Genomic DNA, 17,545 nt, shown 5'->3' with positions numbered 1-17,545 from the left:
CCGTGCCCCTCCCACCCTCCCTCTCTTCTCTCTCCCTCTCTCTCTCTATTCTCTCATAGGGTCCTCAAGGGGTCTGCTGAGCCCGGGAGCTACAGCGTATTCTTCTCTGAAGCCTTCCCCACACTGCAGTCAACGTCTCATCTATATCTGAGAAGAAGCCGTCATCTATGGCCAAACGCTACAAACTGTGCTAACCGGAAACCATAACCATAACAACATAATCAATGAATAAACGTTCAAATCACATTCTGTTGATGGTGTGGTCTTTGCTTGTGAATGGACCTCCATGTTATATCATGGAACCCTTATAATAATTAGAATTCTAAATTGTATTGTATTTCTATGTCTCTATGCTGTAAAAAAAAAACTCTTATTTATATTTATCATGAATAAAAAATTAATTTACAGGATGATAATTACAGCATAACTGTCATTTCCACAGTTTAAGATACAAGAACTGTAACTTAGACAACTGAAAATACAGTGCAACGAGAGGAGGGAGAGATTGAGGGAGGAGCAAAACTGTTACTGATAGAAAAGAGAGAAGAACTTCCACATTCATCAGTGTTCAACACACAAACCATAACCATTATCTTCATCTAGGATGCTTTCACTGTACTACTGCATATTTTCTCTACTGTCTCTGACCATACTCACAGGTATGTTTCATACTGCATTAAGACAAAGTTTTGATTCCAATGCCATTTGAATATTATTAATTCCACAAGACTTTGCAACATGTTATAACACAGAGTTTCTCTTCCATTAGGTGTCAGCTGTGAAGAACTCACTCCAGTGAAGAATGAAGAGTACAGTTTAGAAGGCAGCGCTGTTACTCTGTCATACAAATACTCCAAACCTGCAGCAGCTGGTGATAATTTTTTCTGGTATCGACAATATCCAGGAAACCCACCAGAGTTCCTCCTGTCCATCTCAGGGTTAGGCAGCACAAGAGCAGCAGAGTCTCTTAAATCAGACACCAGGTTCTCTACTAAACTGGCTGAAGGAAAGCGTGGTGTGGATCTGGAGATCTCCTCTGCTGCAGTGACAGACTCTGCTCTGTACTACTGTGCTGTGAAGCCCACAGTGACAGGAAACCCAGAGTCACTGTACAAAAACAGAAGCTGACATACTGACAAGCTGCTGGAAGCCTTTTTCCCACGTTGTTGAATTGAACTTTTAACCTCCACTAGAGGGCGACATTATCAAGTAGGCGTTGCACTGTTGCTGCACTGTGTTTGACCATTCTGTCATTAATAACTGCTGCCATGAAGAGAACAACTCTCAGACTGAATGTTGAACATCAGTTAGTTTCTCCTGTTGCTTTAAACCTTGTTGTAGAGATGGAACATTGGCTGTGGATTATTCTTGCTGCACTTATCTTTGGTATGATAGAAAGCACATCATGTTTGTTTTACTCATATTTAAATTAATATAGATGTGTTTTACCAACTGATAAAGCTGTATTCATTGTTAATGTCCAGATTACAGAGCAGCAGAACATAGTGTATGTTAAATAGTAAATAAAGTTTTTCTGATTTCATAAGAGATCAGACTGGCCAACTCAATGTTTTCCTTTAAAATACTTTAAAAACACACTTTCAGGCTTGTTTCACTTGAACAATGATTTGAATTTGGTTTTGTGCATTTGCCTTTTACTAAGTTATTCTTATTTATTGCTCACATTTTTAGTTGTTCAAAGTTTTATTTGTCTAGAAAAGCACTTTTCAACTCTTTTTTTGTAAGTGCTCTCTATGAAAAGTTATTATCAAATCAGAGTCATTTTATAGTATTTGCTGGAGATTTTATGACTGTACACTCCAGACATCTTTGACTCTATTCCTATTTTCTTGTTAAACCCACAGTTGTGGATTAATACTTTAAACCTACAGAGTCAGTAAACTATATGGTGATATTCTAGCATTTTCAGTCCTTGTTACCATTTCACCAGGAGGCGGAGCCTGACAGGCAGGAGAACAGAAATGATCTGTAAAAACAACTGCTGATAGATTAGTTTCTTGTTGTTACAGTATATGCTTGAGGTCCAACATCAGCTATGCAGTTCATCCTGTCTGTTATTTTATTTGGTGTGTTTGCTGGTAAGTCAGACTTTGATTAGGCTGTATACCAAATTTTAACCAAAATAAATTCTTACACATTTATTATTCTTGCTGATTTGTATTTTCCTTTTTTCAAAATGATGAAGACATAACATATCCAATTCTTCACATCTGCAGGTTCCAGTTATCAGCAAACCGTCCAGTCAATCCAAGACAGAGTTCAGGCTCTAGAAGGAGACACAGTAACTCTCTCCTGTAACTACTCTTCAGCAGAATACTTCTTCTGGTATCTCCAGTTCCCCAGTTCAGCTCCACAGCTTCTCATTTCAAACTTCATCAGCAAACCTCGATTCACTTTTAAACATGACAAAGAAACGTTTCATCTGGAGATCTCCTCTGCTGCAGTGACAGACTCTGCTCTGTACTACTGTGCTGTGAAGCCCACAGTGACAGGAAACCCAGAGTCACTGTACAACCTCTGGGAGAAGTTATAGACACTACAGTTCACTTTTTCCTTTGACTGTGGCACCTCCTACTGGATTCTTCTGCACACTGACAACATTTACTGATGGACTCATAATTCAAAATGTGTCAGAAGAAGGAGCATTGATATATATTAGAACAGATGATGAGACTTTTGTATGAATCCTTCAGAGACAAATAATTCCTGCTCTACTCACATTGTACTGTTCATTAAGTTAGCTATGATGATGACAGCTCAGCAGTTTACAGTCTGTTATGGTACCGCCAGTATCCTGGATTCAGCTCCCCAGTTCCTCATATTGGACTACACAGGAGTCTTAAATAATCCCATACCAGGACTGAGCATCAAACATGTCAAATAGAAGCGTCGTGTGGATCTGGAGATCCAGTGACAGACTCAGAAAAATCTTACATGACAGCACCAATGTCACTTGAAGGGGAGGGACCAACAGTAAACACAAGGACCAGATCCATCAGAGTATCAATGTTCTTCCTCTCTCTCCTCCCCTCTCACTGCAGACATGAAACACTGGCTGAGAAACATCCTGATTCTTACTCTCTGGCTAGGTAACTCTTTAAACCTACTGATTTGTGCTCCTTTAGTTATTGATCATTATTGATTCATTTCTTCTTCTACATGTTCCAGAGTGTAAAGGAGAAGACAGAGTGATCCAGCCAAGAGGAGATGTCATTGCTACTGAAGGAGAGACAGTTACACTTTTTTGTACATTTGAGACAACTAGTGTAAATTACTATTTGTTCTGGTACAAACAAGAAGTAAATGATGTTCCCAAGTTTATGCTGCAGCGCCTCACCTCTGGAACAGGAGATAATGCTGCAGAGTTCCAGAAAGAGAGATTTGATGTTCAAATCAACAAGACATCAGTTCCTCTGACGATCCAGAAGCTGCAGCTGTCAGACTCTGCTCTGTACTACTGTGCTTTGAAGCCCACAGTGACAGGAAACCCAGAGTCACTGTACAAAAACAGAAGCTGACATACTGACAAGCTGCTGGAAGCCTTTTTCCCACGTTGTTGAATTGAACTTTTAACCTCCACTAGAGGGCGACATTATCAAGTAGGCGTTGCACTGTTGCTGCACTGTGTTTGACCATTCTGTCATTAATAACTGCTGCCATGAAGAGAACAACTCTCAGACTGAATGTTGAACATCAGTTAGTTTCTCCTGTTGCTTTAAACCTTGTTGTAGAGATGGAACATTGGCTGTGGATTATTCTTCCTGCACTTATCTTTGGTATTGATAGAAAGGACATCATGTTTTTTGTTTTTTGTTTTGTTTTTTTACACATATTTTACACAGTTGACATTTAGGGTGCCTTCTCCTCTAAGTTTTTCTAATGGATTAATTTTCCTTTACTTTTTCTAGGGCGAATAGCTGGAGACAACATCTCTCCTGTAGAAGATGAAGTCAGTGGAAGAGAGGGAGCATCTGTGAGACTGAGGTGCTCCTATGAGACAAGTGTGAACAATATTTACCTTTACTGGTACAGACATCAATCTAACCAGGCTCCTCAGTTCATATTATGGAAAGGAGCAAGAGGGTACAGTGGTGAATATATTCCTGATAATCGTTATCGATCCACAACGTCCCGCACATCAACTGAACTCACCATAACAGGCCTCACCCTGGCAGACACAGCTCTCTACTACTGTGCTCTAGAAACACAGTGATAGAAAGTCTAGAAGAGGCTGTACAAAAACCTGAACACAGATATCTCACTATTCTTCAAAGAGGAGGGAAGTGGTATTCAAACCACAACTTCATATCAGATGGATTCTGTTATTCATGGTTTATCAGAGCCACTGTGGTTACACCTGCTAATGAAACACTGTGGGAGGATTCACATGTGCAGGAAATCCAAATAAATGACAAACCAACTGTATCATGGTGCAACCACACCACCCTAAGAAAACCACTGAGATAAAAAGAAAAAGTAATTACCAAAAAGTAATACCATGTCCTGTGCATTTATTGTAACTGGAAAATATAGTTACTCTGATTTCATAAGAGATCTGACTTGCCAACTCAGTGTTTTTCTTTAAAATACTTTAAAACATGCTTTCATGTTTGTTTCACTTGAACAATGGTTTGGATTTTGTTTTATTTTGTGCATTTGTCTTTTAGTATGTTATTCTTTCTTATCTAAATGTAATGTTTACATTTTTAATTGTTCAATATCCAATCCTTTATCCAGTAAAGCACATTGCAAATCTTGTTGGACGTGCTCTATAAGAAAAGTTATTATCAAATCAATATTTTTAATGATGCTTGCTTGAGATTTTATAACCGTAGACCCCACTCTTTGCAATTCTATTCCTATTTTCTTGTTAAACCTACAGTTTTGGATTAATACTTTAAACCTACAGAGTCAGTAAACTATATGGTGATATTCTAGCTTTTCCAGTCCTTGTTACCATTTCACCAGGAGGCGGAGCCTGACAGGCAGGAGAACAGAAATGATCTGTAAAAACAACTGCTGATAGATTAGTTTCTTGTTGTTACAGTATATGCTTGAGGTCCAACATCAGCTATGCAGTTCATCCTGTCTGTTATTTTATTTGGGGTGTTTGCTGGTAAGTCACACTTTGATTAGGCTGTATACCAATTTTAACCAAGACAAATTCTATATTCTTCTTGCTGAATAAAATGATTCTCATTTGTATTTTCCTTTTTTCAAAATGATGAAGACATAACATATCCAATTCTTCACATCTGCAGATTCCAGTTATCAGCAAACCGTCCAGTCAATCCAAGACAGAGTTCAGGCTCTAGAAGGAGACACAGTAACTCTCTCCTGTAAATACTCTTCAGCAGAGCTCTTCTTCTGGTATCGTCAGTACCTCATTTCAGCTCCAGAGTTTCTCATGACAAAGTTCAGCAACAAACCTGGATTGACTTTTAGACATGAGAAAGTCAGTAAAAAGTTTCATCTGGAGATCTTCTCCGCTGCAGTGACAGACTCTGCTCTGTACTACTGTGCTGTAAGGCCCACAGTGACAGGAAACCCAGAGTCACTGTACAAAAAACCTTGGGTAACTTTAAACACATCCATGACAGCACCAATGTCACTTGAAGGGGAGGGACCAACAGTAAACACAAGGCCCAGATCCATCAGAGTATCAATGTTCTTCCTCTCTCTCCTCCCCTCTCACTGCAGACATGAAACACTGGCTGAGAAACATCCTGATTCTTACTCTCTGGCTAGGTAACTCTTTAACTCTTTAAACCTACTGATTTGTTCTCCTTTAGTCATTGATGTTTATTGATTAATTTCTTCTTCTGCATGTTCTATTCTTCTAGAGTGTAAAGGAGAAGACAGAGTGATCCAGCCAAGAGGAGATGTCATTGCTACTGAAGGAGAGACAGTTACACTTGGTTGTACATTTGAGACAACTAGCTCAAGTCCCACTTCGTTCTGGTACAAACAAGAAGTAAATGAGCTAAATTATTTGTCAGATCTTTCACAAATTTGACTTATTTTTTGCACTTCAATTATATTTAATAACTTAACACACTTAATAAACTCTTCTCTACAGTTAGGCATCTTCCGTAAAGCCTTCAAATTAGCCCTGGTAAAACCTCTGCTTAAGAAACCCAATCTGGACAACGCTGACCTTAACAATTATAGGCCCATTTCTAACCTCCCCTTCCTCTGCAAAGTTTTAGAGTAGATTGTTTTTAGCCAACTATATAATCACCTAATCAAAAACGGCATGTTACTGTTACTTATCACAGTACTGAAACAGCCCTTCTAAAAGTAGTTAATGATCTTAGAACTACTGTTGATGCAAATAAAGTGGCTGTCAATGACAGGAAACCCAGAGTCACTGTACAAAAACCTGACATCTCCTGACAGATGATTTAGACAACTCAGTTCTTCATTTTAATACCAATAGTGCCATCAAGTGGAGTTCAAGATCAGCACATTGACATGTTTCACTGAAAAATTGCAAAATTATTTGCACAAATTAGACTTTTTTTGCACTTGCTATTGTTATCTTTTTTAGATAGAGGCATACGGAAAGGGGGTCCTTTATCTCCAATCTTTTTGTTACTGTAATTGAGGATGATATGTGGCAGTGGACCTCATGTTATATCGAGGAACCCTTAAAATAATTTGAATTAATTGAATGGAATGAATTTGAAATAATTTGTATTGTATCTGTATGTCTCTGTGCTGAAAAAACATATTAATTATACATATAGTGACAGGAGGAATTGCAGGATGATGATTGCAGCATCACTGTCATTTCCAGAGCTTAAGGTACAAGAACTGTAAGTCAAAGAAAATACAGTGCTACTAGGGGAGGGAGAGATTCAGGGAGGCGCAAAACTGTTACTAAACTATAGAAGAGAAAGGAGCTTCCATATTCAGCAGTGTTCAATACACAAACCATAACAATTACCTTTATTTAGGATGGTGTCACTGTACTACTGCATATTTACTGTACTGTTTCTGACCATACTCACAGATATGTTACATACCTGCATTAAGACAAAGTTTGGATTCCAATGCCTTTTGAACATTATTCATTTCACAAGACTTTTACAACATGTTATAACACTGAGTTATCTCTTCCTTTAGGTGTCAGCTGTGAAGAACTCACTCCAGTCAAGAATGAAGACTACAGTTTAGAAGGCAGCACTGTTACTCTGTCATACAAATACTCCAAAACAGCAACTGGCAATGAGTACTTCTACTGGTATCGCCAAGACCCAGGAAAACCACCACAGTTCCTCATCTCCTACTTGGGAACGGGTTTATTATATATTTCTTCTTGTTTCATCCAAAATGTTGTCATTGTGCTTGCTGTTGTTGATGTGTATTGTTAAAGGTAAGCCATGTTATTAATCACTTGGTATGCAAAGTCAACATTATTTGTTCTTCATGAATAAACCTTATAGTCTGGTTGTGTTATAGTTGTCAGTATGTCAAATGTAATCTGGCTAATTGTTCAAATCTGTGAGTGTGACTCAAATCTATTTTGGCAGATGTTCATTGTGAAGAGTACAGTTAAGAAGGCCGCACTGTTACTCTGTCATACAAATACTACAAAACTGCAACTACTGATTTCTTCTTCTGGTATCACCAAGATCCAGTTATCTTCAACTTTTATTTCAATGTCTACAGGAACAAACATCTCAAAAATTATGCTGGGAAACTGGCTGCATCCATTGTTGCAGTCGATGTTGAGCATCTAAATAATGTTATTGAGGTTTGTTTCTGATTATTTCAATTAATGCTAATTTATTATCTAGCAATGTCAGCTCATCAAAACAATGTAATGTTATACCAAAGCACCAAAAAAAACATTATTTAACTGTTCAAAACTGCAGACTTCTGCATATATGCCCTCTGAGACTCTGGCTCCACCCACAAACAGTCAGAATAGGGCAACACATCAAATAAGTTGCTTGCAGTGTGAATGTGGGGTTAAACAAGACAGTGCTATGAGGGAGGGAGAGATTGAAGGAGTAAAACTGCCAATGAAGTACAGAAGAGAAAGGAACTTCCATAGTCAGTTGTGTTTAATACACAGAACACAACCTGTCTCTCTCTTTAAGATGGTGTCACTGCACTTGTGTGTGCTTTCTCCTTTGTTTCTGACCATGCTAACAGGTATAGTATGTGAGATAATGCATTAGAAAAAACTTTTAATCAAATTGATTTTAATAGAGTTTAAAAACCTACGGAGCATGAAGTAACAGAGTTATCTCTTCCTTTAGGTGTCAGCTGTGAAGAACTCACTCCAGTCAAGAATGAAGAGTACAGTTTAGAAGGCAGCGCCGTTACTCTGTCATACAATTACTCCAAAACTGCTGACGGTGGTGATTATTTCTTCTGGTATCGACAATATCCAGGAAAACCACCAGAATTCCTCCTGTCCATCTCAGGTTATACAACGTCAGCAGAGACTCTCAAATCAGACACCAGGTTCTCTACTAAACTGGCTGAAGGAAAGCGTGGTGTGGATCTGGAGATCTCCTCTGCTGCAGTGACAGACTCTGCTCTGTACTACTGTGCTGTGAGGCCCACAGTGACAGGAAACCCAGAGTCACTGTACAAAAACCTGACAGGCAGGAGCAGAAGATACTGTACATAACCTGTAACTCAACAAACTTACAGACACACATGGCCATGAGCGGAGGGATAGATTGAAGGAGGAGCGATACTGTCCAAGAGGTACAAAAGAGAAAGGAACTTCTATAGTCAGTTGTATTTAATACACAAGCCACAGTAAACACAACCAGTCTTTCTTTAAGATGGTGTCACTGCAGTTTTATCTGTTTTCTCCATTGTTTCTGACCATGCTAACAAGTATGTGGTATAATGCACTAGTAAAAACTTGAAGTTCCATTGATATTTATAGAGTTTAATTGCTAAAAACCTATGGTGCATGAAGTAACATAGAGTTATCTCTCTTTAGGTGTCAGCTGCAAGCAACTCACACCAGTCAAGAATGAAGAGTACAGTTTAGAACGCAGCACTGTTACTCTGTCATACAAATACTCCAAAGCTGCAGTGACAGACTCTGCTCTGTACTACTGCGCTCTAGAAATACAGTGATAGAAAGTCTAGAAGAGGCTGTACAAAAACCTGAACACAGATATCTCACTATTCTTCAAAGAGGAGGGAAGTGGTATTCATACCACAACTTAATATCAGATGGATTCTGTTATTCATGGTTTATCAGAGCCACTGTGGTTACACCTGCTAATGAAACACTGTGGGAGGATTCACATGTGCAGGAAATCCAAATAAATGACAAATCAACTTTATGATGGTACAAACATACCACCCTAAGAAAACCACTGAGTTAAAAAGAAAAAACAAAAAGTAAGACAGTATTTCACCTGGAGCATTTCCTGTACATTTATTGTAAATGGAAAATAAAGTTATTCTGATTTCATAAGAGATCAGACTGGCCAACTCAATGTTTTCCTTTAAATACTTTAAAAACACATCAGGCTTGTTTCACTTGAACAATGATTTGAATTTGGTTTACTATGTTATTCTTATTTATCTAAATTTATTGTTCACATTTTTAGTTTTTGTTCACAATTTTATTTGTCCAGTAAGGCACTTTTCAACTTTTTTTTGTAAGTGCTCTGTATGAAAAGTTATCAAATCATAGTCATTTTATTGTATCTGTTGGAGATTTTATGATGTACACTCCAGACATCTTTGAGTCTATTCCTATTTTCTTGTTAAACCTACAGTTGCGGATTCATACTTTAAACCCACAGAGTCAGTAAACTATATGGTGATATTCTAGCTTTTCCAGTCCTTGTTACCATTTCACCAGGAGGCGGAGCCAGACAGGCAGGAGAACAGAAATGATCTGTAAAAACAACTGCTGATAGATTAGTTTCTTGTTGTTACAGTATATGCTTGAGGTCCAACATCAGCTATGCAGTTCATCCTGTCTATTATTTTATTTGATGTGTTTGCTGGTAAGTCACACTTTGATTAGGCTGTATACCAATTTTAACCAAGACAAATTCTTATACATTTATTCTTCTTGCTGAATAAAATTATTCTGATTTGTATTTTCCTTTTTTCAAAATGACAAAGACATAAAATATCCAGTTCTTCACATCTGCAGGTTCGAGTTATCAGCAAACCATCCAATCAATCCAAGACAGAGTTCAGGCTCTAGAAGGAGACACAGTAACTCTCTCCTGTAACTACTCTTCAGCGAATTACTTCTTCTGGTATCTCCAGTTCCCCAGTTCAGCTCCACAGCTTCTTATTTCAGATTTCATCGGCAAACCTGGATTGAATCTTAATCATGACAGAGAAAGAGAAGAGTTTCATCTGGAGATCTCCTCTGCTGCAGTGACAGACTCTGCTCTGTACTACTGTGCTGTGAAGCCCACAGTGACAGGAAACCCAGAGTCACTGTACAAAAATCTTTGGAGAACTGAAAAATCGTACATGACAGCACCAATGTCATTTGAAGGGGAGGGACCAACAGTAAACACAAGGCCCAGATCCATCAGAGTATCAATGTTCTTCCTCTCTCTCCTCCCCTCTCACTGCAGACATGAAACACTGGCTGAGAAACATCCTGATTCTTACTCTCTGGCTAGGTAACTCTTTAAATCTGCTGATAACACATCTGGACATTTCGGACATTTTCACAATCACAATCCATTTTGGACATTTTTCTATATTAGGTCTACTCCTTGTTCTCCTTCTTTAGGTCTACTCCTTGTTAAAGCAGTGACCTTTTTCAGTTTATTACTGGTGTATAATAAAAAAGAACACCCTCTAAATTAGATGCAGCAGATTCTCCCTGTTTACCCAAATTAAATTCAGTTCACTCCAGCTGCCACTTGGGGTCACTAAAGTACAAAGTGTCCTACTGCACCTTTAACTGTCTTTTGTCCCTGATGAAAGGAGACAAGATGCCTCAGTGGTGCTCAACTTGACATTTCTTAACTTTTACTACTGGTGAATATTTTGTTGAAAACTTAATGAAGCTATTTTTCTCAGTCTACTTCAGCACGCAATAATTTGCATTCAGGCAGTGTGGATGGAAGGAAATTCAGTGTAGAAAAACCTGACGATGACCCATAACCCCACCCTGCTGAGATCAGTGATGTCACTGCATATTATAAGAGGAGATACTTCCTGTACAGCTGGGAGAGGTGAGGCTGTCAGGATCAGAAATACAGCAGACTTCAGTTTTAGGATTTCTTGTGTGTTTTCTTCTAAGATGCTGCTGTCAGTGTGCTCACTACTATTCCTCAGTATATTCATCGGTAAGTTATACAGTGAATTGTTATTCTACTGTTCAGTCCAATGGACAATTACATTAATATCTGGGAATATTATAACAGTTTCTATTGAAGCCCAGAACAAGCTCTAAAAGTCTCGGGAAAACCTTAATTATTCACTAACTTCTGTATGAAATTATTTTCATATAGGTGTCAGCTGTGAAGAACTGACTCCAGTCAAGAATGAAGAGTACAGTTTAGAAGGCAGCGCTGTTACTCTGTCATACAAAAACTCTGCAGCAACTGGTGATCATTTCTTCTGGTATCGACAATATCCAGGAAAACAACCAGAATTCCTCCTGTACATCTCAGGTTATACAACGTCAGCAGAGACTCTCAATTCAGACACCAGGTTCTCTACTAAACTGGCTGAAGGAAAGCGTGGTGTGGATCTGGAGATCTCCTCTGCTGCAGTGACAGACTCTGCTCTGTACTACTGTGCTGTGAAGCCCACAGTGACAGGAAACCCAGAGTCACTGTACAAAAACCTGACAGCCAGCAGCAGAAGATAACACATCTGTACATTGGCAATGGAAACCATAAGAGAAAGGGACTCACAGAGACATTGGTGCTCAACAGACAAACCCAACCATTTTGGACATTTTTCTATATTGGGTCTAAAGCAGTTATCTCAACACCTTTTTCAGTTTATTACTGGAGCATAATAATAATAAAAAAAATTTAAAAAAAAACAACAGTGTCCCATCCTCTCTAAATTAGATGCAGCAGATTCTCCCTGTTTGCCCAAATTAAATTCAGTCAGTTCACTCCAGCTGCCACTTGGGGTCACTAAAGTACAAAGTGTCCTACTGCACCTTTAACTGTCTTTTGTCCCTGATGAAAGGAGACAAGATACCTCAGTGGTGCTCAACTTGACATTTCTTAACTTTTACTACTGGTACATATTTTGTTGAAAACTTAATGAAGCTTTTTTTTCAATCTTCATTCACCTGGGAAAGTCAACTGGCCTGCTTGCGCTTTTACTTCAGCACGCAATAATTTGCATTCAGGCAGTGTGGATGGAAGTAAATTCAGTGTAGAAAAACCTGACGATGATCCATAACCCCACCCTGCTGAGATCAGTGATGTCACTGCATATTATAAGAGGAGATACTTCCTGTACAGCAGGGAGAGGTGAGGCTGTCAGGATCACAAATATAGCAGACTTCAGTTTTAGGAGTATTTTATATTTTTCTTCTAAGATGCTGCTGTCAGTGTCCGCGTGCTCACTACTATTCCTCAGCATATTTATTGGTAAGTTACATGTATATAGTGAATGAGTCTGTTAAAGTTCAATCCAATGAATGATTACATTAATACCTGGGAATGTTATTTCAGTTTCTGTTGTGCGACTGAACTGCATAACAAGTTATAAATGTGTCAGGAAAACCTAATTTACTCATTAACTTCTGTATGAAATTATGTTTATGTAGGTGTCAGCTGTGAAGAACTCACTCCAGTCAAGAATGAAGAGTACAGTTTAGAAGGCAGCAATGTTACTCTGTCATACAAATACTCCAAGACTGCAGCTGGCAATACGTACTTCTACTGGTTTCGCCAAGACCCAGGAAAACCACCACAGTTCCTCATATCCCACAGTGGAACAGGTTCATTATTATTGAAAGCAAATTCAAACTCTGGACTGTCTTTTAAAGTGAATAAGGAGAAAAGCCAAATGGATCTGGAGATCTCCTCTGCTGCAGTGACAGACTCTGCTCTGTACTACTGTGCTGTGAAGCCCACAGTGACAGGAAACCCTGAGTCACTGTACAAAAACTTGACAACCTCTGGGAGAAGTTATAGAACAACTTTTTGAGATATACTGCTAACAGACAGACGAACGGATGGATGGACGGACACGGTCGAAAACATTACTAATGATGATGATCATTAGTAATGATGATTCAAAATGTATCAAGAGGAGGAGCATACATCAGAATAGATGAAGAGGAAACATCCTTCAGAGGAAAATCATTCATGTTCACACACACTGCTCAGGCTGAGAGCTGCAATGATTTTCACTGTAGAAACCTGGACACTGACATTGTCAATTCTTAATTTTCTACTACATGAAAAGACCACTGAGACGGTTTTTCCTGTGTTACCATACTGTGTGCTTCAAAAATGTTTATGAAAGACTGTCTTCCTGTCTTTTAAGGATAATTAACACCTCACTGGAAACTGGAAGTTTTCCTATGACCTTTAAGACAGCGGTAGTATAGCCATTATTAAAAAAATCAAACTTAGATAATAATATCCTTAGTAATTATAGGCCTATTTCGAACCTACCTTTCATGAGCAAGGTACTTGAGAAAGTGGTTTTTAATCAACTCAATACCTTTCTCAATGAAAACAGCATCCTAGAGAAGTTCCAATCAGGTTTTAGATCCAATCAGAAACAGCTCTTGTAAAAATAATAAATGATCTTAGACTGCTGTCAATTCAAACGTGTCAATCCTCATCCTTTTAGATTTAAATGCAGCTTTTGACACTATAATACCATAATATTTTAATCAACCGTCCGGAAAATTGGGTCAATCTCTCAGAAAGTACTCTAAACTGGTTTCGATCCTACATCTCCGGGAGAAAATGTTAGTCTTGGTAATCATATGTCCAAGAAGCACCCTTTAGCGTGGCACAAGGAAACTGTCTTGGTCCACTTCTATTTTCATTGTACATGCTCCCATTAGGTCACATCATTAGTCAACACAATGTCAACTTCCATAGTCATGCAGATGACACCCAATTATACATTTCTGTTGACCCAACCAACCCAAATGCCCTATATTCCTTGACCACCTGCTTCGCTTTTATCAATCAATGGATGAGTGACACATTTTTTAAACTGAATGAGGAAAAGACAGAGATACTTTTAATTGGAAACAAATTCAAAAGGGAAACTCTCTTTAACAAACTTGGAGACCTCGCCCACCAGACTAAATCGGACGTAAAAAGCCTTGGTGTAACTTTCTTTCTGATTTAAGTTTTAACGCCCATATCAGCAAAGTCACCAGGACAGCTTTCTTTCACCTGAGAAACATTGCCAAAGTACGACCATTTTTAACGCAACATGATGCTGAAAAATGTATTCATGCTTTTATTTCCAGTAGGTTAGATTATTGCAATGCCCTAGTCACTGGTCTTCCAAAAAAGTCAATTCAGAGACTTCAACTTATTCAAAACTGTGCTGCAAGACTCTTAACGAGAACCAGGAAGAGAGAACACATTACTCCTATTTTAGCTTCCCTTCACTGGCTCCCTGTTTCTTTTAGAATTGATTTTAAGGTCCTTTTACTCATCTACAAAGCCCTTAATGGCATGGCACCTTCTTATATGACTCCCTAACTTTTTACCAACCACCCAGACCCCTTAGATCTTCTGATGCTGGTCTTTTACATGTACTCAACATAGACCATAAAAAAAGCAGGGAAGCCTCTTTACCTGCTATGCCCCAAAACTCTGGAACACTCTGCCCAAGGACATTAGACTTGCAAGCTCTCTGGGCATTCTTAAAAGCCTATTGAAAACCTACTTATTCAGGTTGGCTTTTAGATCATTTATTTATTATTACTTATTATTATTATTACTATTGCTATTATTTGTATTACTACTTATTTGCACTGTTTTATCTTTCTTTCAATTTAAATTGTTTTACTGTTTAACTGTTTTTATTGTTTTTACTAAATTGTTTTATGCCTTTTCTTTTTTAGTGCTAAATTGTAAAGCACTTTGAGTTGCATTTTATGTATGAAAAGTGCTATACAAATAAAGTTTATTATTACTATTATTATTATTATTATTATTATTATTATTATTATTACCTAATTCTCTAATTTGATATTATCATTTCAAGACCTCATGGTACATTATTTTGTGGCCTTCTTTTAAAGTTTGTAACCATTCTAATGTTGTTTTTCGTCATCACTTAGAACAATGTAATTTGCCATAAGGTAGTTCCTCTACATTTTGGAGGTTCTCACAGGCTTTAACAAGGTTAAGGGAAAGCGGACAAGGGAAAATTATGGTATCATCAACATACATATGAATATTAGCCATCCCATTATTTAAAACTGGCGATAGACATCATTTTACTAAATACAGGCCAGTGTCATTACTTTCCCAGTTCTTTCCCAGTTCTCCAAGGTGTTGGAAAAGCTCTTTATTGATAGGCTAGGCAGTTTTATTGATAATTATGTATTGCTGACTGATAGTCAATATGGATTTAGGTCAAGCCCCCACATTCACCCACCACCACCAATACACTATCACAGAAACACCTGTGTACGCACCATAGTGTTCACATTAGCAAAAATTACACATGGTAGTACAAGGGAATATGTAATGCATAGTAATAGCTATGAGGACAGAAAAAAAATCAAGAAATACAGAAAGCATTTGACACATTTTCCATATAGTAAACAAGATGGGACCAATTAAAAGCCCTGGGACACTCCTTTACTGACACTTTGCAGTTAATTTACAAGTTCATGCCAGTCAAGAAAAATATCCAAACAACCAACAAATAATTTAAAAGACTTTCACACACAAAGGGAAAGTGGTACAAAAGTGTGTATTGTATACAATTGGTAACTGGAATAATAACACAGGGTTGTGAATGAGCCCTGTCACTCTGAACGAGCTCCTCCTTCAAATCTACCAACTTAGTTTTTAAGCTGAAGACAAAACAGTGGGACTCAGATCCTGCTCTCTAGTTGCTGTAGCTCATAGTTACTGAACAGTGCAGCTATGATGTCTCTGTTCATTTCAGTGTTGCTGGCTGCTATGTGCTTTGGTATGATAGAACTCAGTTTCCTTGATATTCATCTGACATTTTGCATATGGATTCATTAGCATCACATTGATTCTGTTTGCTGTTGTTCTACAGAATGCAGAGCACAAAAAGACAACGTGCTACAACCAAAAGGAGATGTGACTGCTACTGAAGGAGAGGCGGTAACACTTGGCTGTGAATATAACACCAGTCAAACAAATCCATATCTCTACTGGTACAAGCAGGATGTAAACGACATTCCCAAATTCATCCTTTCCCGCTCTACGCTTGGCTCTGAGAACAGAGTGGACGGGTTAAAGCAGAGATTTCAAGTCAGGCTGGATTCCACCTTAAGATCTGTTCCTCTGACGATCCAGAAGCTGCAGCCCTCTGACTCTGCTGTGTACTACTGTGCTCTGCAGCCCACAGTGACAGGAAACACCAAAACTCAGTACAAAAACCTTTAGTGCAGACATCCAGAATACTAAAACAACACAACAGTCTACAACCTCCACTAGAGGGAGGCAAACACAATTCAATTTCAATGGTATATTATACTACAGTCTAGTTTCTTTGCACTAATGACAAAAGCAGTAGAAAAAAGTTCAAAGAAAAAATGAGGAAGCGTGTTTCTTGTAGCATGTAACACTTAAACTCGGCAGAGTGTGAGGTGATGTGGGATGTTTACTATGTACATGAGGTATGATTACATAAATAAGACAGCATCACACAGCTAGCTGTATGACACCTCTAACCGATACATCTGAGAGGCATCTGCCAAGGATGTCCGCTCTCCACACGCTACAACAGATAATCCCACACTAAAACAGATAAGCCATGAATTTTTAGGGGGAAGATTTTGGACTAAGCACAAAATCTTAATGAGTACATCAGTGTTTTTATGAGATCATTTCTCACTTTAACGTAAACAACTACTCAGATTTGATACGTAATAGCACAGCATAGTAGTTCTATTTGAGTGAAATATATCAGCAGTATTTCGACCTCTGCACATCTCTGTCCTTCCAGGTGTAAATGTTTGTTTCTTGTCATTATTTAATAACTATAGTTTTACTTGCAGGTTTTACATTGAACTTAATTATTTTATTTTATCATACTGCTTTTTTTCCCTCACTACTGCTGTTTTTTTTATGTGTATTCTCTTTATTGGATGTTGTAACCTCCGTTTTGAAAAGTGCTTTTTTAAAATACATTTTAGTACATTATTCTTTGGCATTAGGGATTATATTATTTTTTACCATTTAACAATTGTATATTACACAAATAATATTCCTTATGATTCTAGGTGACAGTGTCCAGCAGGAGATCACATCAACCAGGACTGAAGAGCATATTTTTGAGGGAGAAACCGTTTCACTGTCTTGTACCTTCAAAGTTATTAGCTCCGGTGCTAATACTTTCCTTT

At 38.1% G+C, this 17,545-nt stretch overlaps 1 pseudogene; it reads left to right on the top strand.

The window, feature by feature from the left end:
• The first annotated feature begins 604 nt into the window (after positions 1–604).
• LOC139922790 (uncharacterized) lies at positions 605–16,586 on the top strand (annotated as a pseudogene).
• Positions 16,587–17,545: the final 959 nt, after the last annotated feature.

The sequence above is a fragment of the Centroberyx gerrardi genome, chromosome 13, assembly GCF_048128805.1.
Source record: "Centroberyx gerrardi isolate f3 chromosome 13, fCenGer3.hap1.cur.20231027, whole genome shotgun sequence".
NCBI classification, from domain to species: domain Eukaryota; kingdom Metazoa; phylum Chordata; class Actinopteri; order Beryciformes; family Berycidae; genus Centroberyx; species Centroberyx gerrardi.
This window is presented reverse-complemented; position numbering and strand designations above follow the sequence as displayed.